The 26154-nt window shown below is 42.5% G+C and overlaps 1 protein-coding gene across 8 annotated transcripts in view; it reads right to left on the bottom strand.

The window, feature by feature from the left end:
* Hs3st5 (heparan sulfate-glucosamine 3-sulfotransferase 5) overlaps window positions 1-23437 on the bottom strand; it is a 282160-nt gene extending 258723 nt beyond the window's left edge. For 4 of the 8 annotated variants that reach the window (XM_063253881.1, XM_063253878.1, XM_063253880.1 and 1 more), the window contains exon 1: window positions 22979-23287. The gene's annotated coding sequence lies outside the window, so the exon portion shown is untranslated. Of the gene's footprint in view, window positions 1-21880; window positions 21899-22978; window positions 23288-23419 lie in introns of those variants that run through there. The other 4 variants (XM_063253876.1, XM_063253877.1, XM_063253874.1 and 1 more) reach the window with 4 other exon arrangements.
* Between the last annotated feature and the right edge of the window lie 2717 nt (window positions 23438-26154).

Genomic DNA, 26154 nt, shown 5'->3' with positions numbered 1-26154 from the left:
TGACAAACGTGAAATTCCCATGGTGAGAACCTTGGTGTCTATCCACCTGGGAACAGAAGTGGCATGTTGCTGCCTGCCTTTGCAGAATTTACATTTTAGTCGGGGAGAGACACCAAGATCAAGCACACTGAAATACTCACGAATTGTCCTAAGCGCAAGCAAAGAAACACAGGGTAATGATGGTGACTGAGAGTGAGCTGGAGAGTGAGGGACATGAAACCACAGGGACAGGGGACTTACTCCAGGTGGGGTGGCTGGTGATCTGTTCGCGATGTTTCTGTCATTGAAACACACTAAGATATACACACCAGCCAGGAAAATCAAGGTGTCCTCATTAACATCACTGCTAATCGAATGCTCAAATTGGAATGCTGCATGTAGACCGTGAATCTTGTTTTTCTATTTGAAAGTTTTAACTATTAGCTCTTACACATAACTGGTGAGAGCTGTGCCACTGCAGGGGTGCAGATGCCACCCAAGCTCCCGAGCCGCACCTGCCAATGCTCGTTTATCTCCAGCGTTTAACACCCCTCCCTCCAGGGCTCCCGCATGCTGTGCACCCTATGTCCAGCCCATGGTATCGGGGGTCACTTAATGTCTACACTGGCGAAAAGCACAGTGGATATTAAAACAATTAAAAATGCTTCAACTCAGCCTCAGTCCCTCTTGACTTCAGGATCTGCCAGGATTATTTTCTAATTTATTTACCTACTCATTGCCCGTTTACTTACTCATTTGCTTTGCTCATCACCCATTCCCAGAGATCTAGCCTCAGACTCTTAAAGCACAACTTTAAAAGTAAGTGACAGCAAAGAACTGCCACAGGCAGAATTGTAACAGTCAAACACGGGCAGAGATTCAGCCCAGCAGAGCTCTGCACGCCACGGTTTCCCACTTCTGTATACAGATCCTTTTTCTCCAATTGCTTTTCTCTGTCTGAATGACAAACACCACCCTATTCCCACCCCCTGCTCGCAGGTTATGCTCTGAGTTTAGAGCACTCAATTTCTTGCTTACAAATAAGGGCTCCAGGGTCAGCAGACCTGAGCTCAAATGTCTACTTGATCTCTTACTAACCAGTAGGTGGGTAGGGAAAAATAATGAACCTCTTAGGGAAACAAAAGCACTGATTTCATCAAGGAGTTGTGAAAATTGACAAAAATGAAACTCACTTGGCGCCATGCAAACATGGATAGATCCACGGAGGGCTCGGTGCCCATTAACTATTAGTTTCATAATCACGTCTGAGAATAAATGAAATGCAATTGTTATAGGCTGTCTGTCCTCCCTCTCTCCCTTCTTCCCTTCTAACTCTTCTTTTCCCTTTCTCTCCTTCCTTCCTTTTTCTTGAGACAAGGTCTTATTATGTCTCCTAGGTTGGCCTTAAACTCCTGAGTTCAAGTGATCCTCCTGCCTCGGCCTCTCAAGGAGCAGGGACCACAGTACACACCACCCACCTAGCTTATGGTCTCTCTAACACATGGCATTTTTGTCCTTTTGTACTGACTCTTCAAGTTCTGAATCCTGCTGTGTCTATTTAGTGTCCCGAGGGTTTTACCTTCTCTCATTTTCTTCACGCTCTGAAAAACCTCATCCCAACCCTCCTTTGGTTACATCATGAGAGGACTCTCATTCTAGCACTCATCCTTTACCCACCTGGATCCACCTTCTGGGCCTGATGGTATGTCCGCCATTTTGGTGGCACTGACAGAGTCTGTGTGACCTGAAGAAGACCAGGGAAGTGCTGATGATGTAGAGCTCCCAGCCCCTTAACAAAACCTCAACCAAGTAGTTTTAGCTGATTTATGTACCAGGGAGTTGGGTCTAATATGTTTTATTTGCAAATAGAAACAAAGAGATGTTCACACCACTAAAATCAGAATAGAAAATGGTTACTTGTTATGGAAATACAGCTGCAGGAGGACTAAGTGTTCTCCCTTCTGTTCAGTGCAGTAACCTCAGTGCCCATAACAAGTGTCTAGGAGATCTCAACAAAAAATTATTCAAAGGAATGAATGGATTTAATGAACTTTGGCTCTGCTTATATGTTAACTGAAACTATGGTCTATTTACTCAACTACCTTAAGCTTCTTTTCCACCACCTCCTGCAAGGTAGAATCCTCCATCTTCCCTGGAATCACTGTGGAGATTAAAAGTGTGACGTGCCTAGCACTGAGCCTGAAACATGCTCATCTTTGGCTTTCCTGTTCCTTCTACCAAAAGCAGCTTGCTTCACAGACTCACTCTTACCTGGAATTTCCTCTTTTTTCCTTTTAAAATGTTTCTGCATCAGTGATATTAAGGATTTGCTTGGCATCTTTTCAACCATGCTAGAGAGAACAGATCTGCCTCTCAGTTACTGGCTTTATGATGTTGTTTAGGTTCAGCATGCCCTGCTGAGAGCCACTGGTCCCCACATTCTACAAACGCTGCAAGACCATAAGCTGAGGAATCTACAGATTCCCTTTCTCACACATGCCTTGGCTCCATTCCACTGAATGACTATCATTTGCTGCTTAATGGTGCAAAATCACTGCCTATAAAGGTCTTTCAAGTTATATTTAGGATAATATCAGTATAGTATCAATATAATATGAGATCAACTTCAAAGCTTTCGGTCTGGCAAAATGTGAAATGCTAAGGATTGACACTACTTGACACACACATGTGCAACTCTGTTATTGACTATCTGATAGGAGTATGTGTGTACATCCCATGCAAATGTGACATGGAGAAAAATAAGGCTGATCTAATACTTTCTCATCATTTATTTAATAGCTCAGTCACTTATAGAACAGTCTCTTGGACTAATTATTAAAAATCATACAATAAATGGGATTTTTTCTTATATACTATTAAACTTTCTTTATGACATTTATATTGTGACACATATTTTTTTTTAACTTATACAGTGTTTGATAGTAAAAAGAAATTTTCCTGATAGCATGTTCAGTTCTTACCAGTAGCATTAACTACAAGTAACAGAATTGTTAGCCACTTCAGAATTTTTATCACCAAAGTCAGGGGAGGAAAACATGCTTGAGTCTGAAAATGCATTTCCTCTGCAACTGAAAAGTAGATGTGGTTTTCAAGTAGCAACATAATGGGTCTTTGGAAATGTGTATACCTTTTCGATTTGTTTCACACTAACCCTCAAAATAAATAAATGTATGGTAGCTGGCTGGCTGCAAAGTGACTTAACCTTAATTTTAAGTCCATACTAAAAGTGTCTGCACAACCTTCCCTAATCGAGTCTGAAAGAGACAGATGGGCCGGCTCTTTCTTTGCGCTGTGTTGAAAGTTCCAATCCATATTTGCTCACATCACACATTAAAAAAAAATCAGCTGCATAACTGACATCAGAGAAAGCGATTCCAATTTCTAAATATAAATTCTATATTCAAAAAGGCAACAGGGCAGCCTATAAATTTCCCACTGATCATGACTAAAATCCACTTCAGGAAAAAAGTAATGCATGTGAAGAAACCTGGTTTTGAAAAGACTCAGGTCTTTTCAAGAATATCAGAGGTCACCGGTGTAGAAGCCGCTAACGTAGCACTGGAGAGAATTTCTCCCAGCTTGTTTGTCTAGCCTTTGCTATCTCTAATTCCCAGTCTCTCTGCAGGTTTCTTTGACTCACCCAATGAAGAGATGAATATGCCACTGAGACACGACACACATTCATAATTAAAGGCTGTGAGCTTAGGAAACATGTGCTGTTCTCTTTTGGTGTGAGAATTACATTTCTTTGCTCTAGTGTCAGGCTGGCCCTAGGAACTGATCTGACTGGTAAGAGGAGTACAGTGACTTGTGTCTCTTTCCCTGGGGAACCAGCGTGGCCTCCACAGCTCTGTCTCTCTCTCCTCCTCCTCCTCCTCCTCTGTGCCACAAGATCACCAACGTTCTTGGTAAATGTGGCTGTGACAACTGAGATTCCAGAGTACAGACAGATTGGAGAAGAATCTCCCTCGCTGCCACCCAGTTTGCAGCAGACACAGAATAGGTAGGGGAGAAAGCTATCTCTGAGGTGTTAGGGCACTGAGACTGGTCATCTGTCACCTCAATAATGGAGCCTACTCTGAACTAATGTGATAAGAAGTCACACGCTACAGTGCAAGAAGGCTCCTTGTTTAGCTAGGATGAGGGGGGAAATCATAGAGCAGGATTGTTGCGATAGTGAATAAAGAGCATATAGAAATTTGTCTGCTACATATTAAGTGGTAAATTATGAAGGGGTTGAGGATTCACATTTGGGTTGCTATTTAGCATGGGGGAAGAGGGTATGTATAAAATCATCAATTTGTTTATTAGTATCAGTAGAGGAGAGGTGTATCCTTAGAAATCAAAACACTTCTCATTGTGACCTAGGATGTGCAGTAGAGTGGATGGCACAGAAACAAAAAGATAGGAATTCAGTTCTTATCTGTACCTCTTCCTAGATTCTCAACTTTGGGTGAATTCAGCTTAAGATTTATTTTCCTCGTCTGTAAAAGCAGAATACAAAACCCCCCCTACCGGAATACTGTGGAGAAAGCAGACAGTATCTGTCACAGGTGCTATGTAACATGTGGGTTACAAGGGTTGCTCAGTCAATGCCCGTCTTATTACTGCCCCTCTCAATCAATGGAAAATAATGTGCTTGGAGTTCGTTATCCAGGGCATACATTCATGGTGGCTTAGGGATGGTAATGAGCACTAGTTTCAGGTTGCGATCTTAATTTGGGATGACGTTATTTCAAGGATCCTCCCAGTTTTAATTTTAGGGATCAAGAGCTCTGAAAGTCAGTTTTGGAGGGACACAGAAGAGGTAAGAAGAGATAGTGCCTCCTTCTGCCAACAAAGATATTCTGAGGAAACCCTGGCAGGAGCAGGTGAGAACCATGACTCAGCTCTGTCCTTTACTGTGTCCAAGACGACGAGATCCAAGATATTGATATGTAATAAACACTGTCTCACAGAGTCACTATATTTAGCTATGATCATTACTGCACATAAAATGGGATGGGCGTGCACTTTTGCAAACACTTAACAACCCTAGTTCCTTTTCAGACAAGACTCCTGGTCTCCTTGGCATTCGATTTAATGCCTGATGAGAAAGGCCAGACAGCTTCCAATCTCCTGGGTCACGGGAGGGAGTAATACCTGCATTTCCTTTAATATCTTTTCTGAATACTTTCTTCTCCAACTTGGCCCTGCAGCGCCACGGAGTTTCTGACTTGGGTAGCTTTCTGGTCTCAGTTCATCACTTTTATTCATCATTTGCACATGGCTTTTGACATTTAATCACAGTACAATAGAACAAAATCCTTGGACCTAAAAAGATTTTGATGCAACATTAGCTTGATGGCTCTGACTCCAAGTTTTAAAAAATGAACACTCTGCCCCTCAAATTATTTCATTATTATATGGGATGAAATTTATTCTGTAATAATCCTGCAGATACTTGTCCATCAAAATATATCTCCTTGCACATGTAAGGTGTCACTTTTCAGTGACCAACTCTTATTCATGTCCTGTGCTTCTTTTATTCAGAGAAGATTACAATAGTTGAAGCAACCATCCTGGATGCACAAAATATATCAGGACTTAATCCATAAGGTGATTCTGTGGTGGATGACATTCACCAATGAGTTCAGGAGCACCAGGAGGGACTCTGAGGGCCAGAACAAACTCCTTTAGTATATTTCTCTCACTTGCATCTCACTGCGGGATCAGCTCTCATGCCCTCTGTTCTCATTCCAATCACTAACAATGTGTCTCACTCAACTTCAGGGGTATTAGGACCTAAGACAACGTTAGTCTTGTATCTAGTCAGCAGAGCACTGTCAAAGCAGAAAGCAGTGGTTATACATTCAGGGGTTGGGTAAGCCAATAATCAAAGGAAAGGACCATTCAGACCATGACTCTAAAGACTATTAGGATTGGCTTTTGAGCAGGAAGCCATTTAATGTATTAGCGGTATCTTTCAGTATCTGAATGAATGAGTCACTAGGAGACCCATGTGTCCTCCGTAGGACAAGATGTGCCTCAAGATTAAAATCCAAAACATCTCCACAAGTCAGATGGATAGGGTTTGTTACCCAGGTGCACTTGGTGAAGGGTTAAAATATAAACCTATTTAGATCACAATCTAGCTTCACATCTAGACCAGTACAACACTAAATGTGGAATAAAGGTTGGGTAGCCCAATATCAACCTAAATTAGATAACCTGTTCAAAACGTTCTTTGCTAAGGTGCGTTGGGCTCAGAAAGTTATTTTATTTGGAGTTTTCAGAGAAAGGCTGATATTGGAAATGCCTGTTACCCCCATGAAACATGCTTAGAAATGAAGCGGGGTAGCACAAGGTTTTGTTGCTTTCGAAGATCTAAATTATTTAGTGTTTTTTTCCTGAAAAATTCATGCATATTCAAATCAGTGATAAGGCAGATTTCAAGACAAAACAAAACAACAGTGAAAAAATACTAGCCAAAACTAAACAAAAAGGAAAAAATGAACCCACTCAGATGTAGCCAAGTGGATGTCGTAGCAGTAACATTTGCTCAACTCACATTCTCTTTGGAGTGAACCCAAGTCAGGGTTCACTTCTTCTGGGGTGCACCTCTCAGCCTGTTTCCCCCACAAACTGTTCTCTCCCTCTGTTCTCCTCCCAGAGCACCTCACACATGTTTGTATTCAGTGAGTATTTATTGAGCATCTGTTATATGCCATGTAATATTTATCATGCTTAGGCTACGCCAGTGAAAAATAATATTCTAGCCCTCAGTGGCAAGAGGCAAGTTGGAAAATACATTTATTTAACTGCATTGGGATGGTTTCCTTTATTGCTTTATTCCTTGAGGCCAGAAGACTATGTTTTGTTCATCTCTGCTGCACATTTTAGGCCCTGAATAACTATTTGCCTAGGGACTTAATATGGAACTTTGATTAATAATGACATTATTATTATTTTTATTATTAGTATTGTACCAGGGATTGAACTCATGACCTTGTGCTTACCAGGCTGGCGCTTATGCAACTGAGCTAAATCCTTGGCCCACTAATGACATTAAAAGTCAAAGACATTCTTATAAAGAATATTTGCGTCTCTGAATGTCAGTACTACTGTATGAGCTAGTACAGTAATTAGAGCAGTTGTATAGTTGTTTCCAACTTCGTAGATCTAAGTTGGGAAAGTTTTATAGTTGAAACATTGATTTGTCAAACATACACAGTTTTAATGATTATAATACTTATTTTTAGTCAGTGCCCTTGAATCTTATAAAATTTTTCAGGGAAACATTTCCTATTTTTGGTTGGTGTGTAAACACCAAATAAAAATAAACCTATCTTCTGAATATGATTTTAATACTAGAATATTACAGAAAGAAGTAAAGCTTTAACTTTAGGCCATTAGTGAAGCTTTATGTCTTAATATTTAAAACAATTCCTAAGTGGTCTTAAGTGAATGCCTGTGTAGATACTCATACTTAATATCTGCACAGCTTCTGTGTTTCACAATTTACTTTTAGTAAAATCTTTGAAAATGCAGACATGTTCCTTAGTTGTTTTTTCCTTTGACTCACTAGTATTTGCAAACCAAGAAGACATATTGGCTGGGTTTATAAATTAATTTGGTCCTTGACGTGGGTTTTGAGGACAGTCAGTGGTGGCAATGTCCTTGTGGAGGAATGTCACGCTGCTGAGTCATTCTAGTCTGGTTTGGACCCACTGTTTACCCCACACCCTCTTTGGGCACCCTCCTTGTTCTGTTGTTGATGTCTGCTAGAGAGTGAGTGGGAGGGACTTAAAAAAAGAGGAAAAAAGTTACTAGCTAGGTCCATGGTGGAAATTAGTTTGCGAGTCAATTTAGAATTGTTTTTTTATATTCATCTTGCCTCTCATTGCTAGGATACTTAAGTTGATTTTTATTAATATAACATTTACAATGGCAAATTATAAGACGGCAGTATTTTATACGGAGTCTATTGTTATAATTCAGGAATAAATGTCGACCAGATAATTTAAAATAGCACTGTGAAAATTTACTACACTCAGCCAGTAAAAATGAGTTCCAGACATTGCAACATGGTTTTCTTGTTTTTATTCAGATTCATTCAGATTTTAGACCCCCAGTAAATATTTTGGAGATTGAGTTTTATGAGTGTGAGCCAACAGAGTGGGTAACACAACTGGTCATTCTGATATTGTCATAAAAAGCTGAATTATTTATGGATGTTGAGTGATATACTTAAATAATGAAAATAGAGAATGTCATTTAAACGAAGCATTTCTCCCTTCAATCATCTTTGCAGTCATTCTCAACATCAGCAACATTATAAACTGATGGTGTGCGGTTGGTGCCACTCAAAATGCTGAGTATCTACTGTGCTGCTTGGAACTCACCATCACAGGACCACCCATCTAAGGACCGATACACAAAAGATCAGATAAGGATGAGGAAAGAAAGTAACAGAAATAAAGTAAGAGAAAGTCAAGCTCAGTTACTGTAAGAAAGAGTGAAAAGGCGTTGCACCTGCTTTCAAAATTCAAGATGTGTACGAAATCTTAGATTTTATCCCATTTATGTTCCAAATAATGTGTACCCCAGACTGTGCTCAGGCGAGAAGGGGCAGAGTATAAGGGTTAGTTGTTTCTATCTCTGATATCCAAACACCTCCACACTCTAAATCCTACAAGCACACAGTCTTGCAAACACAAAAACACTCACGTATTATTTCAGAGTGGGAACCCAAAGCTGGCACCAAGTTACTTTTATTCTTGTACAATCTGCTCATTTCTCTCTAAAAAAAAGAAAAAAATTAAAGAAAAAGAAAGGGAAAAGAAAAACATTGCACAGCTCCTGTTTTCGTTTTCTCCCACACAGCACAAGTTCAATTCCAGTCAAGCTCATGTTTATTTAAATTTAGAAAAAGCGAACAAAAGAACAGGTCTTCTAGTTTTATGTTAGCAAAGTCACCTCCACTGCCAGTGCTACTGCTAAATGTGCAATAATACTTTATTGTCATGAGCAGGAGTCTGCTTCGCTAATTAAATGCAGCTGTCAGTAATTACTACTTGTCAGTGTGATCTATTTTAGGAAGTTCTACTTTAAATGATAAAAGATGGGATGGGTCCTGAAAGGGTGGGACAGGCAAGGTGACTGCCTACTTTCTCAGCTCAAAAACTTGCTCTTTTTTTTTAATGAAAAATGAGTAGCTTTTATATTATGATGATGTCTTAACTGAGTTTTTCTTTAGTGCATGAGTGATAAAAGCTGCAAAAATAGCTGTTTTTTAAAAAATGTGAAACCTCAGTATCATCCCTCTTGGTAATATCTGCAAGCACTAAGACTTTCAGAGTTGTAAATGCATCCTGACCGTAACAGTCGGTAAAAGGTGGTAATTCCATTTAAAAAATCAATGTAAAGTCACTGTAATCTCTACCATCAAATATTTAGCTCGCTAAAGGTGCCACCTTCTAATTTGCCAGGAAACTTGATTAGACACAAGGGAGAACCTCCTGGAACAGGGGAATAGTGACTGTTCCTTGTGTATATGTTTCACTGATTTGCCATCGTGTTTACTCCAGGAAAATGTAAGATTTTCGGTTCAGGACTTTAAAATCTAAAACTTATCAAAACGTTGATGTTGCTTGTGTACAATATTGATTTATTTTAACTGATTCTAAGTGAATCTAAACCTCTACAGTAGCTCTACATCTGTGTCCCTAAAAGAAAGGTCAGGACGAGGATAGTGGCAGCCTGGTTTGCTCCAGGAAGTGGGTCTGGGGGTGCCACAGATGCTGGCATTGTGTCCAAGGTCACAGAGGAGCAGACCTCTGCCCTCCTCTTCCCTCACTTCTACGACTGTCACGTGAGTGTGGTTGCAGGGAGAAAGGGCAGCTGGATCTCTGGAGTTTAGTGGTAGATGAGGATGGGAGAGGAAGGATCAGTGAGCAAAACAGGTGTAGGAGGACGCACAGCAGGAGGAGGGAGATTCAGTACTTTACCGTGCACCGAGGCCACGGTGAGATCGCACCCCTCACCACGCCCTGACCGCCTCATCCTTCTTCCTCCACCATCTGCTCTCCATCCTACACTCCAGTAAGTCCTCTCATTACTGGATAATTAATTACCTTGTTAGGAATCCCTTCAAATTTGGCAGCTCCTCTTTGGAATATAACATACGACTCAAACTGAATTCTTTTTTTTTTGTCTCAGAGAGAAGTTTTTCAGGAGGAAAACAGTAAAGGAATAAACCACCTAGATACATTTTTAAAATATATTAGACGGATGACATTAACTTTCATAGAATACACGGTCTCACTGGAGCAGGGTAACTATATATTTTTTCAAACTATATATTCTCAGTTTCTCTACCAAGAAAATTTGGATTTTCTCACATATTTTTAAAAATGTTAGAAATTCCAAGTGTTCAGTATCCCAACAGAAGAAATTAAATAGTGACTAAAGCCCTTAAAATGAGGGACTTATTCAAAAGAGAAAAATCAAGAAGGTAAAGGTGATTGATAGGTAAGATCTCTGCAAGTGATTTTAGTCTTAGGAGTTTCTATCACCTCCTCCCCCAAATCCCCAGACCATCATATGCTGAAGTCAGTCCTTCCTAGAAGCTGGTCAGGAACACAGTAGATGCTCAATGCAGAGCTGGCAGGTTATGGACAATGATGTTGAACTGCTGTCATGGTATTAAGTTACTGTCATGTTACACATTCTAGAAGACGAAGCAAGTGGCGGCACTTGTTGACAAAAGCGGAAGGAGTGAGGTCAAAGGTGTGATTTCTGGTTTAGAGATGACAAGAACATGGATTCTTCTTTCTCACAGGAGCGTCCAGAAGGTCCCTATGCATAAAAATCACCAGTTTCCCTTGTGGCACTGTAATTCTTCTTATGTCAGGTTCCCTCTTTTCTAAAATGGGAAGCCAACACCCCGTGGGCGACCAGAATGCTTCCATGTGTCAGGTGCAGGAAGAGGCACCCACTCAGGTCCTCAGGACTGGGCTTCCGCGACAGATCACCAGGCATAGGGAGGCAACAGGGCTCGCACCGCAGCCAGGGACCTTAACATTTGCGTGATTGCTGCCTACTTTACTACAGATAAATCTTTTGTTCAGCATTCCAGCATTTCAATATTGTGGAATATTTAATGTAAGTACAGCTTTCTCATCACTGAGGCATAACACCTGACACCTGCAATTTCAAAGAAAGAGATCAATTTGGTTCTGTTTTGGGGGACTCAGTCCACAGTTGGCTGATTCCAAGATAGAAATCTGGTGGCAGAGGGACATGGCACAGCAATATAGTCATTTCATGGCAGCCAAGAAGCAGTGCAGGGAAACTGCATTAGACAGAAAGAGACCAGGGACCATATATAGTACTCAGGGTGACACCTTCAGATACAGCTACAAGTGCGCTTTGTGGATTTTCCTGGTGTTATTCTCCAGTCATTCTGACACATGACTAAGGGTCATGGTAGGGAACCACCATTCACAGTGATTGATTATTATTAGACGAAGTCCAGTCACAGAAAAGGTGATGGCTACATATGAAAAAAGTCAGACACCTTCTCAAGACAACAGAATTTATCTCTAGTTAAAAACAAAGATTGACTCATCTTTTAACATAGAATGCAGTTAAATCCGCACAGCAGCATAAAAATATTAAACTTATAAGTGCAAACAAATAGGATTAATTTGGTGTTACCTTCTTATTGCTCACGGTTTTCTCTCAGCTTTAAGGCAAATGATGAGATTATGAGGTCCATATAACTATAGAATATTAGCTGATACTTTCATACAATTCAGAGCAGAAGTGAAAAATGTGGTACGGTATATTTCTTGCTTTTGTTTTAATTTCAGAAATGATACAACATAATAAGAGAATCTACCTAAATGGTTGCACAGCTTAAATATTCCTTATTTTCCTCCAATTTTGGAGTATTTCCATGTACATAATGAAGTACCTTGGGGATGGGATCCAAGTTTAAACATAAAATCCATTTATGCCTCATATTTACCTTATACATACAGCCTGAAGTTACTTTCATAAAATATGTTAGAGCATTTGGACTTTTACTGTGACTTGTCACACGAGATCAGGAACAGAATTTTCCATTTGTGGCACCCTGTCAGAGATTAAACACTTTCAAAATGTAAAGCATTTTGGATTTTGAGACAATGGATGGTGAACCCATAATTTATATACATTTATTTATATACATGTGTTAAATAGACCAATTTTTTAGGCACTAGAGTATTACACATTTTTGAAGATAATTTATTTTGTGCAGGTTTGAACATAACGTATGTTATTTTGTATCTGTGGTTTTGTTTTTAGCAGAGAGGAGTCACACACATCTAAAACCAACTTGCCTGCACATTTGTAATGAAATACATTAATCCTCAGGCCATTTCTCTTTCTTTATACTAGATAAGGGTCTGTAACATAATTATCAAAGATAGTTCATTTCATCTTACTGAGTTTTCTATTTTGTCATGGCAAAAGAATTTAAGTTCATACTTCAACTCCTAAACAAGAAATCAGATTTGTATACCACATAGATACTAATGATTGATTAAATATAAATTCCTTGCTTTGTAGGGAGAAGGGAATTTTATCATATAATGTTAGATATATGTAAAAAGAAAAAACTAGAAGTTGAGCTTTGGGTAACGTGGGATTTTCTGGAGCTGTCTTCATATTACAGGCTTAGCCTAAAAGCACAGATTGTTTAATTGTCTACAGACTATTATTAGAGACCTGAAGGTCTAAATGTACTCTCAAGAGCTCCTGTTAGTAGCATGTGTTTATTCTAAAGCTCCGCACACTGCTGAACAGAGAGAATGGGGAAGACAGCAAGAGGAAGGAGGGCAGTTTCCGTGCTCTCCCAGACAGAACTACACCCTCTCACCCCACTTCCCTCATCGTGCCTCCCTGCATTGTCTAGCATAGTGAATGCCACTTGTTTTTTGCCAGTTGGATTTACTCTTGTGTCAACAAGTTCCTGGAGACAAAGACTAAGTCACTATACCCTCAGCACCTAGAAGACTACCTGGTGTACAGTAGTGGCTCAATACATGAATAAGGCAAAAAAAATGAGTAAGCTAGCAAGTGAGAAAACAGGGAAGGTATCTCTCCAAGGACAATGTAGGTAGTGCTTCCATTTCTAGACTCCGTGCTACGAAGTTAACACACAAGTACTGATGGAAGGTGGGGAAAGACTATGTGTATATTCATGCAGGGAAGAGAAATACTTTATATCAGTTATAATGAATCTTCTAGACACCAAGTGCCAACCCAGTTACTTATCACTAAGTGCCAACACTGCAATTAAACCTGAGCATTCAACGCTCGATTACTATGGTGATGCTGGCGCAACATGTAGACCCAGGGCTGTGCATGCCCCCTGCACCATGTGTGTCCTGGGCTCACCACCACGGAGTTATAACATAGCAGAGAAAGAGAGACCCAGCTCATCTTGCCTTGGGTGAGGTTAGTGTTATGGTTCATGTCTAGATGTTCCCCCAAAGTCCCATGTGCTCATAGGTGGGGCCTTTGGGGGGCTGACTGGATCACGGGGGAATGGTTATCATCAGTGGACTAATCCACTGACGAGTTTATAGCTGATCTGCTGTTAGGAGGTGGGATGTGGTTGGAAGAACTGGGTCACCGAGGGCATGTCCTGGAAGGGTTTATCTCTTGCTAATTCCTCTCTTCACTGTTTCTACTTCCCTTGAGCGTTCCATGAGCTGCTTCTCCTCTGTTGTGCTATCCTGCCTTGGAGACAGCTGATACGGACTGAAACAGGGTGTTATGTCTCAGCAATGGGAAACTAACTAAGATAGGGAAGTGGAGGTGTAAGAATACACAGCAAGGTGGTGATTTAGATAAGAAATCAGAGGAGTAGAGAACCAGCATTCGCAAAGGCAGGGAAGAGTACGGACACATGGTACATTCCTAGGAACTCTCAAAAAAGGGACAGGGCTCAGCCTCAGACCAGGTCAGCGGGTCAGTAAGGTGCAGCCAGTAAGTAGGCAGTCAGTTAAAAGTTGACCCTTAAGGATAATGACATTGCAGGTTATTAACCAAAACTGCATGACCTGATTTGTACCTGGAAAACATTTCAAATGCAATGAGGAGGATGGAGACCGCAGGTCCAGTGTGAGGCCACAGTGGTTCAGGTAGGAAGTTCTGGTGGCCTGAGCTCAAGCAGTGGCACTGGGGCTGGTGAGACAGGTAGCTGTTCAGGAGATGGACTTTGCCATGTTCTGGTGAAAGAACAGATGTGGGAGGAGGAGGAGAAATACAAGATCATCCTAAGTGACTGCGTTTGCACTATGAACCTTGTAATTATTGTCCTTTCTTTATGATTTTCCTTGGCTCTCTGAGAAAAGGGCATTGCCAGTATGGAAGAGCAAAGTAATATGAGGAACCTGGAAAGAGGTGGCACTAAGGGAATAATGGTGGATAAGATTTACAGTTGGAAGCCCACTTCTCAAAGAAATGCCAAAACTCCAAAACTAAGATACAGCATGAGTCTATGGTAAGTATCTGATTAAGGAAAAAATCATTCCATTCACAGAAAACCAGCATACAACAATCACTAATGATTAAGATTTAATGGTGTGCGCTGGGGGCTTAGCTCAGTGGCACAAGCTTGGCAAGCACCAGGTCTGAGTTTGATATCCAGTACCAGAAAAAAAATTCAGTGGTGTAGGCAGCACTGACACAAGGACAATGGGAAATAATGTTTCACCCTGAAGTCTGATGATCAAGGTTGAGTGGTACCACACACTGGCCCCAATTTGGAAGCCCAGGAGTATAACACTACTGAAAAATAAAATAAAATGAAAACAATCTTCCTACCGGCCATATACCTACGCATGACCCACTGATCTCTCAGGCACCTTGTGTCTACCTCATCTCTGTCTCTGCCCCTTCCTCCACATCCTCTCTGTCTGTGTTTTGTCTCTGTGTTTCCCAGGTCTAGAGATTCCTCCAGGAAGCAGCTCTGTGTCTGCTCCCTTATACAATGTGCTAAGTGCCACGAAAACAGGGTGAGAAGGACATGGCCCATACAATTCTTGCTGTGAGAAGCACCCCATGGGAGTCAGTGGAAAGACCCTCAGCTCTTGTGTCAGTTTCTTAGGAAGGAAGAATCCTTCAGGTTCACAGGAATTCGGAAGGACCCTGTAGGGAGCTAGTCCACTTCTCCCTGCATCCCTGGGTGGCAAGGCTCCCTTTCATGCCTTCTGGTCTTACAGTCTTTTATTTTTCTGAGAAAAAAAAAGGCAGTGAGGACCCTCTGGTCACAGACAGGTGGCTCACGAGATGAGCAAATCCCGCTTGCCTGCAACACCAGTTTCCCTCACCACACACAGTGCAGGGTCAACCACTCAGACCTCAGCCACTCAGCAGGGTCCTGGTAGACCTGTTTAAGTCTCCTTAAAAACAGATCCAATAGGGCTGGGGATTTAGCTCAGAGACATAAGTGCCCACCGGGCAAATGCGAGGTCATGAGTTTGATCCCCGGTAGCAAAATCAAAACAAAACAAAACAAAAGAACACATCCAATAGTTTGATAATAATATGCTCTAATTTAATGCCTTAGTGACCACTGAATACACGTATGAAAATAACATGATATGATAAAGCAAAAAAAAAAAAAACACTAGTCTTTATTTAAATTTTTAAATTTTTTTTCAGGGAGCTAGGAAAGCATGAATTTCATGGTATGGAAATCAAGGGATAGTAGCTTGAAAGTAAGTGGAATAAACAAGCCTGTGTGTGTGTGTCTGTGTGTGTTGTGGGAAGGGGAAAGGTTCTAGGGGCAGATGGTGTAGGTTCAGGTCATGGTGACATCCAGCCCCCCAGGCTTGAAGTCCTTTCTGGGCCTTAATTTCCTTACAGATGAAGTGGAAATAATAATAATAATAATAATAATAATAATAATAATAAAATAATAGTAGTAGCAGTGAATATGTCCCATTGAATGCTTTGTAAGGAAGAAATGTGTTAAGACACCTCTTGGTAAATAGAACACATTAATTAATATCAGAGAACATCATTTATTATTTTTACCAAGATAAAGAAATGATTAAGCATATATGTCAGGAAAAAATAATGTTGAGAAACATGAGTTTCTAAGATCTGTGAACACAAAATGGTGGTAGTTAAGTGGCTAGCAGAATTAAATGTTACAAAGAAAAACAAATCTAAGAATAAAGTTAAACTTAACCTTTTAAGTTAAGCTACCCTAGTGTACGGTCAGCAGTTTTTCACCTTAATGAATTTTAAAAGGTAAAAGAATTTAAGACCTGTGCATCCTAAAACTTTTAATTCATATCTGATAGAAAAAAAAGCATAAATATTTCAATGTTAACAGAAAAACTTTTGCTATTTCCTGTGTAATATATCCATTGGAGAGGATACTTACTGTATCATTGGATACTAAGCCCTGCAAGAAAAGACTATCAATTGGCTGCCCCACAGCCTCACTGCAGTTTCTGTGCTTAAATCCAGTAACACTTCAATCAAGTTTAAGTCTAGAAACATACTTTATTCAAAATACACTTATCTCAGTAGTGAGATAATTTGCAGGATCTGGGATATACAACCGAGAACAACCAGTTCAGATGTACGCAGAACCCACTGAGTACACCATGTACCCATGGTGACTGCGAACCTTGTGGTCACTGTGCTGCTGAAGATGCTGGTGTGGTGCCAGGATCCACTGCTGCTTCCTGGACTTCACCATGGATGATGCGCTGTGCTAGGCATGGGTGTTGATTTTCATTCGGAAACATATGGACTGGCATTTCCAGTACAGCATAATAAATTTTTAAGCATCAGTAAGTGATTCGCCCATGGTGCCATAGCTAACAGGTAACAAAGGTAGGATTCTACTTCAGCCAGCTCGGTCTGACTCCAGTACCTGCACTGTGATAAATACTTACTTATGTTCGGGTACAATTGCGATTATTGTAGTTTTTTTCATTGACTTGAGTTAGTTCATTATAGAAAACAGCAATATAGTGACATTTTAATACTTTCCCAAATAGTTCCCCAAACTGTACTCAGAGAGTAAGATGGTTAATAATTATGATATGCCAGTTGTGTTACCTCATTAGCAGCTTAAAGATACTGTTACTTAATGTTAATGATGTCTTCCGTGCCTTTTAAAATAAAAGACACAATTAGGGGCATTTTTCTTTTTGTCTATTTCTAAACTTAAATATTTTAAGCAGTTTATTATTTCACGTTCTATACCACATTTCTCCTTTTGGTGTTCCTCTCATAAAGGCTATCATTCTACAGAGTTTTGTAGACAGGAATGCCTTCAGATCATCATGAAAAGGAGACTTCTCTTCAGCACTCAATCACACCTTTAAGAACTATGCAATTATAAATACACTGGAAGTTGCTTTATTTCTGAATAAGCAATTTGTGAAGTATCCTGCTTTAATTCAGAGGGTCACCATTAATGGGATGTCTACTGGGTGTGGCGATTTTTGAGCAGTATTTATTTTACACCACCCTTGAATTCAGATTGACACACACCACATGATAATACTACTGACCTCGATGCAAGAAGTTCACATTATAAGGATTTTACAGAAGGCACAGTGCATCCAGCATCAGAAGCTCTGTGCTATTAAAACTACTTAAGTATGGCATCTGATCTTGAAGTTGCTAATTTGAAAGTAGCTGAACCTTGGAAAACTACTGAGTCCATTAAACACTACATTAAGACACAACACTGTGCTCCAGTACTGGTTATGTCACCACTTGGTCATAATCACCTTCCTTATGAATTTCTTAGGAATTCACTCTACATTGAAAACTGCTGTAAACTGCAGTAGCTACAATGTGTGTTTCTTTCACAACTTAACTTGCTCTTCACTGGGTCCTCCATTTAGGTGAACTTATAACAAAACAGTGGCCTGCCTGGCCTCTAGAACCAGCTTTTCTACTTAGTAGCTATGGACTTTGACCGGCTTGTTTAGTCCTTACAAAGCCTCCTCCTCTTAGCCTCCGAAGTGGTGCTATCAGTAAGAACAGTTTTGCTTATTTATTCTTCTGTGCAGAACGGACTGGCTACTAGAATTGAAAGACATTATCACTAGAGCTCTCTGTATGCTACCAGACACACACACACACACACACACACACACACACACACACACACGCTAAAAGTTGTCAGGTGTTTCTTAAACAAACTGGTCCAGGGAGTTTAGCAAGTCTAGCAATTTATTATCAAACCAGATGAACCCTGATGTAAGTATCTTTCTCCGGATAATGTCCACTTCACCAAGCACACAGACCCCCGAGGGGATACTCGATCTGTTATTCAAATTTATTAAGCAAAATATAGTGGAAAAATAACATTTATATACACGTGTCTACATACACACACACACACAGAACTTACACGTGTGAAACCTTCCGTAAAGCCAAATAGACTCTTCGACCTTTTCTTAAAATAGACATAGCTGTTTCATAAGCCTCACCAAGAAGGAGAAAACCAGCCCACTGAACCACACCTTAGATTCACAGTAAGTCATGATGGTGGAACCTGACAGAGACCGAGACAGCTCCGTTTACCCTCCCCTCACATCATGCGCCTCTCTACACGCAATTTATACTTTTACTTTTGATAAATGTTAGCTATTCAAAAGGACGTCTGACTCAGATCAGGGATTTTTAAAATGCAGTACAAACATCTGCTTCTGCCATGCAGATTAAGATAACATCATGACCCTCAAAACAAAGACTGATTCTAGAGGAAACAAAACTTATCAACAATTAAATTAGATCCCAGAAAAAAATATTTTACACTTTTCTTTAAAGAATTCATACTAGATTCAAAGAAAAATGTAAACACAGAATGTTTGCAAACAGTGACATTAACTTTATAATGAAAACTTTAACTAGTTATTTGTGATTTTGTTTTTGACTCCTCCTCCCTTACCAAATAACTGACAGGAGGTAAACAGAGACAAATCTGTGACTCGAAAAATTATCCCCTCAATTTGATTTGGTTTCCTTTGTCAAACTATTTACTTTTTCTTCAAACAAACTATAACCCAGATTACTACTCACTTAATTATAATAATATATTAAACTAGAAGAAAAGATTTTTAAAAGATTTAAATTGTACACATAAAGTCCAATAAAATATACATATAGCCACATGATTTCAATGACCAAATCATAGCAGTAATGCTCACAATGTCTTCTCTGAGCATTTAGCAAGAATTCTATCATAACTCCTTTTACCTTTTGCTTTAATTTATTCATGAATGATAGTACACACAATAAAAGGCCATCCTGCCAAACATGTCAACAGAGTAAAAAAAAAAAAAAAAACTCAACTAAAATACCCATAAGACATTTCCCTTTTTAAAAAGAATCCCAAATAATCATTCACACATAATTGCATTTTAAGTGATGTTACTGTTTGTGAGACCATAAAAATAAAGAAATAAGAAAATTAAGGAGCAAAATATTTGTTGGGTTCTGTGAATTCGAGTTCTCTTTTTCAGTGCAACAAGAACATTTGCATTTACTCATAAATGAATACTAATGAAATATTCAGGTCTGGCACCGTTCCAGAGGAATGATACACAGAATGCTAGAGTGAGAAGTTACACGCAGGGCACAGAAAGTTACATTAAAGAATTCAGACAAAGACAGGAGAAAGAGAACCTCAGCAACAGATCCCTGAAGTTGAGTCATACCTGAATGTCATGGCTGGCTAAGCATACTGCTGGAATTCTGGGTAAAAACAAAGTTGACTAGTTAACATCTTTGGTGATTTTTTTTTTTTTTTTTCTGAGTCAACAACTCTTTGTTGACTACCTACTTTGGGCACTGTCTTGCGGTTCTATGTACACAGTGCAGGAGTAAGCACAAGGCTTCTGGCCGTTAGGCTTTCTTCTTGTTGGGAAAAACACCCCAGCTCAGCTCTGCAAACTGCGTGTATTCATGTGCTCAGTAGAAACTTACTGAATGAGTGAAAATTCACTAAGAATGTTACTCATTCCAAACCATCTGTGGATGCCTGGAAAATGGCAAGGACATTGATGCGACCAGAACTCGAGACACTGAGCAGCACCTCATTAAAAACATGTGAAAGGGAGCAATTTCGAATCGGGACGTTTAAGCATGGGCTCTGTCTGGCTTTAAACCATGATCCCAGCCCTGGCTGGAATTCGCCACTGAAAACTGTGCTTATCATTTTGCATATAATCTGCTTAGGCATCGATTTGAAAATATTATTTTCCTTGAGTAATGATATCACCATGCATTTTAGTAATTGAGAGAAGAGTATTTTTAAATAACCTAGAGAGTAACTTGGGAGAGTGGTTTTCTTTTTTACTGTTAAAACATATCGCCTTGGAGGCAGTTAATTTTAAACCATGGTTTCCTTTCCATCTTTACATTTCTTGCAATAGCTTCTGTGTCCGTGGGTCTTATCACAGCTCACTGGCGAATCTTTACATTCTCCAAGTGAAGGAGCCGCCCTGATGCTAATTCAGTGGCTTGGAGCAATGACCATTGTAAACAAATCCAAGGAAAATGGTAAGTAGAATTGTTTTCCTGTCTGCTTCTAAGAACTTCACTGGGCAGCCACAGAAAGGAATTTTTAAAAACAGGTTGCAATATAACTGATGCCAATAAACATTTTAAAAACAGTCATATTTGGTATTCAAATTTATCTTTTTACTATCTCCCCAACTTTTCTTTGAAAGCAAGCTGAATATATTCGAACCAAATTCTAATGTGAAAGCATTTGTCCAAAGCTCTCCAATATATAGAAACCACTACCAAACACCTTTCAGAAGAAACCATTTTTTTTTTTTGCTTCTAGCAAATCAGTTTGGAATTGATTAATGTCCCTGGAAGGATACCCACCGACTTTTGTTCCCCCTCAACCTGATCTTGTATGCTATTTATCAGGCTATGTTTACATAAATCAGAGTAGAGTTACAATGCAATTAAATCTATCCACAAAGTAATATGATTTAAGGCATTTTGCAAATATTAAATCTGCCATTTGGGATCAACATTTTCCTAGAAGAAACTGCTGTTACTCAGAGGTAAGAGGGAAGACAGCTAGCCAGACCCAACTGGTGAGGTTTGGGAGACCACAGAGCTGAGCAGCAGCTCCCTTAGTTGGGTGCTCCAGAAAACTCAGGGAGTGAAACCTGAATGGAGCCTGCCTGAGCGCATGACTTGGGAGCTGAGGTGCAGGCTGAGCGCTTGGCGCCTGCAGGTAAGGGCATCCTCCTCAGCCCGGGCGATCCTTCCTCCAGGACTTTCCCTTCACAAGGTGGTTTCCCAAGTTCCAGGCAAGGAATCTCAGTGCTCCAGGAAGGAGCACAGTAACCAGGAAGACCTTCGGGTAATAGGACCAGAACCACACCTGGGCTGCCTCTATCTCCTGTGGGGAGCGAGGACCAGGATGGGGGGGGGGGGTTCGCCGAAGTGAGGCTACGCGGGGTTGGGGCTGGTGCCAAGAAAGGGGGCGCTTAAAAGAGAAGGCACCCCGCCACCTTGCTCTAAGTAAGGCTTTGCTTGCCCTGGACCCGGACCCTAAAGCCCCTTCCTCCCACCAACCGCCCCGGAACTCCACGCGACAGCCACAGACGCCCCGCGGAGTAACCGAGCGCAAACCCCTAAACTCTCGGAGCAGCGATCGAGTGTCCTCCCCTTCCCTTCCTCGCAGACCCGGAGGACAGACAGACAGACAGACAGACACCCTCCACACTGACCCTGGGAGTCGCTCTCGCTGTTGCTCATCTCCTAGGAGCGTGACCCCAAACCCCAGCAAACAGCTCTAAAGTCTTTCCCAGGCAGCGCCCAGAAAAACCGCACCCACCATGTGCTCCTGGCGGTTACCCACGGACGCCTCTCCCGGGCGACCCCCGCGTCCTCGCCTCCCCTGTGCCAGTGGGGTCTCGGCCCCGTGGCCTCGCCTCCTCCTCCCCCGCGAGGCGGGCAGCGCGCCCTGCTCACCACGGCCCGGCGCGGGGCTCCGATCCTGCGGGGCTGGCGGCAGCGGGTCCGCTCCTCTGGAGGCTGCGGCTCAGGCGCGGCGGAGAGCAGGTCGGGGAGCCGCGGGGCTGGGGAGCCGAGCCGCGCGGGAGCGCTCCTGAGTGCAGTCGGCGGCGGCGGCGGAACGAGGTCCGGGGCTGGAGCCAGGTGGGGGCTCAGAAGTAGTGGAGTTTAGGGCGCGTTTCCAGCGCCACCCCGGGGGGCTGGAGCCAGGTGCGGCAGGGCGCGCTCCCGCGGCGCAGGCACGGCACGGGCGGCCGCCGGGGCCCGAGTCCGCGCAGAGTCGGGGACCGCAACTGCCGGGCCAGGGGAGGTGCGCATCCTCGCCGCCAGCCGGCCCCGTGCGCGCCCAGGGCAGCGTTCCAGGCAGCGCGGTCAGCCGGTCCTGCGCGCTGCGCACGGGGGAGCCGCAGTCCGCGAGCTGGGGATCTGCTCTTCCTGCGTCCTCCGGCCGGCGCCGGGCTCTGGACCGCCCCGCTGCCCGGCTGCGCTGTCGCGGCCGCAACCTGGCCCCGGCCCTGGCGCGCCCGAGCAGGCAGCCGCGTCCCGGAGACGAGCCCTGCGGTGTGCGCGCCTGTGCGTCTAAGCCGCGCTCTTCCCCTCCATCGCTCGGGCGCGCAGCGGGGACCGGGTCCCCGGCGACCAGCTGCAGACTGCCTGTCCACACCCTCTCCGCTCGCTCCCAGCCACCCACCCCGCCCCTGCTCCTCCTTGCGCTCCCCTCCTCCCGCTGCTCCTCCTCCAGCTGCCGCCCCCAAGCCGCAGAAGCCAGCCGAGAAGCCGTGCAGAGGGAGGGGGAGAAGGGTGGGGACGGGAGCGGAGCGCAGGTGTCTTCCGCGGAGCTCGGAGCGCACGCACGACCGCGGCTGGCTGCGCGGGGAGGCCAGGGCCTGGGTGGAGAACCGGGAAGAGAGGGTTTTACCCGAGGCAGAAGTCTTGCAGCTCAGCCACCATGCCTGTCACCTAGGCCCTGGAACCGCTGGCTAGCAGGGCGGTGGGGCGGCCAGGTGTGTGCGCAGGGCTCCCGAGCCTATGGAGACTGGAGCTTGGAGAACCTGCAGAGGTGATGGGGTGGCCGCGCACTGGGGCAGACAGAGGTCTAGGGATCCAGTCTCGGCGGCACCGAAACTGGTCTCTGGCTGAGGGGGCCTAGACCCCGAGCTCGGGGCACTGAAGTGTCCAGGCAGCTGCCGCGTACTTCCAGCACGCTGAGCTGGGAAGGGGCGGGCGGCGGCGTCAGCCGCGTGCTGTGGACTGCTGTGTGCCTCCGGAGTCGCAGGGGGCGATCACTGCCTACCTGCGAAGAGGAGCTCAGGGCTTAGCTTTTCTCCGGGTCCCAAGTCCCCAGGCCAGGCAAGCTCACCTTCCCAAGTTAGGCTGCCATCGCCAGGAAAAGAGCAGCCCAAGGAAGCTATTCTGCGAGCTGTCACTCTGGTCTTGGCCTGCCTGCAGTGACCCACTCTGATCTAAGGAGACAGCCGTGTCGCTGCTTCTCTTAACTTGTTCCCTTTGGTTCCCTTCCCAACCAAAATACCAGGGCAACTATGCTTCTCATCGATGCTAATTGATAAAGCTTTTCCCTCTTAGGATGCCTGGATGGAGGAGAGGCTCTTTCTCTCTTTTTTAATCTTTCCTTCGTCTAGCCCTGCTGTAGAGGATTTAGGTCTGTTGCTTACATTTTACAGTAAATATGCACTACATTGGCCATTAGGTAAGAAATCAATCACAGTGTGACTGCTCCTGATGGCTTGTCTGTTTTGAAATGAGTCACAGAATGCACAGTTATGTCAACCTGAGGTCAGTGGAGAGGCTTGGCCCATTTAATTAGAGATCTCTAGGAGTTATCAGCAGCACTACACCAGAAAGAACTGCTATGCTTTCTTCAGGGCGCGTTCCTTTTTATTATGGTAATTTCACTGTTAATGCAGTCAATCTGAAAATGACAGTTTGGATGCCCTTTGCCTGGCTCACTCTGCATAGCTACTTTTTCAAAAGCTTCGCTCACCTCTTCTCCAGGCCAACTCAGTACCACCTCAGAAAGCAAGATCAAATCTCAAACTGTGTGTGTGTGTGTGTGTGTGTGTGTGTGTGTGGCTAACCTGAAAGACAAAACTGTTGAGTTCTAAAAAGAGATGATTTAAATCTAAGTAAACTTATTTTCCAACTACTGAGAGAAAATCGTGAACTCACCAGCCACAACAGAATGTATACTGTGTCATTCACTGAGCTGGAGGAAGGATGGCTGTTTGCCAGATTTGTGATCCATTAACCTCTTTAGCTCATAGTTGGTGACAATAGCTTACAATCACAGTCTTATGTTTGAAAGACAAGGGCTTTTTTTCTCCCCATCCCAAAATCACAATATCACATTGTAATCTAAAAGGAACCTCAAACAATAAAGTAATATGAAAGGGAGAAACACAATTTGCCTTTTTTTTTTCCCCTGAATAAATGTTGCTGTTGTGTTTTTCTTGAGGAGAAAAAAAAAAAAATGCTGATAAGCAGGAAAGTCCACAAAGACATGACAATAGATTTTGAAGGAAGTGTTACTGGGTCTATAATCTTTTCAGTTACACACTTTATTTAAAATGCCTGTTCGTACTGTATTTTTTATTGGTCTTCATTGTTTCCTATGAACCAGTGAGATTACCGAGGAGGAGGATGGTGAGCAGAATCTGGTTTCTGATGGTTCTGTCTTCCATCAGGCTGACCTCTGGGAGGAGATGGACACCCCATCCGCAGTGCTTTCTCAGCAAAGGACCCTTTGCTGTGTGGCTGACAGCGTGCAGACTGTAATTTTACCTCCCTGTGTGGGATCCCTTCCGGGGCTGAGGCAGGTCCAAGCCCAGAATCTGTGAAGCATAGATAGGAGGAGGCTCTGCGCCGTGCCTGGAGTTGGATGACTAGGACAGGGCACAGGCTTCTGGAGACCACCAATGGTGTGGCTTTTCTGTGAGTTGAAGCACGAAGGTAGGTGCAGGGTGTCTAACACTGTAGTGGAAACATTTTGGTGTTTTGCTGAATTAAACAAATACAGCTAAGCATCACATTGGCACATTCGAAAATATTTCTAAACTACAACTTTGCAAATAGTCACAGATTCAGTGGTTTCGTTTAGTCACCAAAGCTAAATAAAGGGCACAGTAAAGAACACATTTGGTTAATTATGGTGTTCATTTCATAACGGATTATCTCTTTTCCTGAATTGTATTACACTGTCTTGACTTGTAAAGATGCAACCATTAAATACTATTCGGTTTGCCTAGAGGAGGCTACCACAGTCTGGAAATGTTAGTCATTACCGGGAAATGGGGGGCAGTGTACTTGTTTCCAAAATCTTTCTTTCTTTTAATTAGCCAATCAATGATATCTACATTTAATTGGCTTAATGAACAACATTCATTGAAGAACCCTTCTAAGCACAAACTAGTAGAAATCAAAAGAAGAGCAAGACGGCCTCCATCAAGTGCTCAGCAGTCACCAGGGCAGTCAGGTACAGCTGTGGTGGGCCAGGAGGTCTTCTCTTACAAGAAAAGAAGCCCCTCTAGTAAAAGCTTTGTATCCTGTCACAATTGAGGCTCTCTTCTATGGAAGATGTGGCTTTTGAATCGTATTATACCATACTGAGTCATAGGAGGCCTTAAAGTGCAAGACCACACTTAATTGTGTGGGAAGCATTTATCACAGAATGGATGGTAGCCTAGACTGATGTTAAGAGACCTAGAGAGGGTTAAGGAGGATTCCTCTCTTTCTAGGTCAGGAGAAGTGCTGGCTAATTGATGTATAGTCCAAGGAGAGGATGTCAGCTATGTAGGTTATTTGAAGCATTCTAGAATCTCTTTAAAATACTATTAAGATATAGGCTATTAATTTTGTTATATATTTTATTCAATCCAGTATATCTAAAATATTCTAATTTTAACATATGATAAATGTAAAATTATTTAGGAAACATTTTACATTTTTTTTGGTACCACATTAGGCTCTCTAAAACATGTACTTCTTAATATACTGTATTACTCAGTAAAAGAGGTTTGATGACCGTGATTAAGGTTATGGACCTTATAATTTAAACACAGAAGATGTTTTTTGTGTTTC

This window comes from Cavia porcellus, unplaced genomic scaffold (genome assembly GCF_034190915.1).
Source record: "Cavia porcellus strain 051 isolate PalLab524CR breed Dunkin Hartley unplaced genomic scaffold, mCavPor4.1 scaffold_7, whole genome shotgun sequence".
Lineage (NCBI taxonomy): Eukaryota > Metazoa > Chordata > Mammalia > Rodentia > Caviidae > Cavia > Cavia porcellus.
Note: the sequence above shows the minus strand (reverse complement) of the source record. Positions and strands in the feature narration are given on the sequence as shown.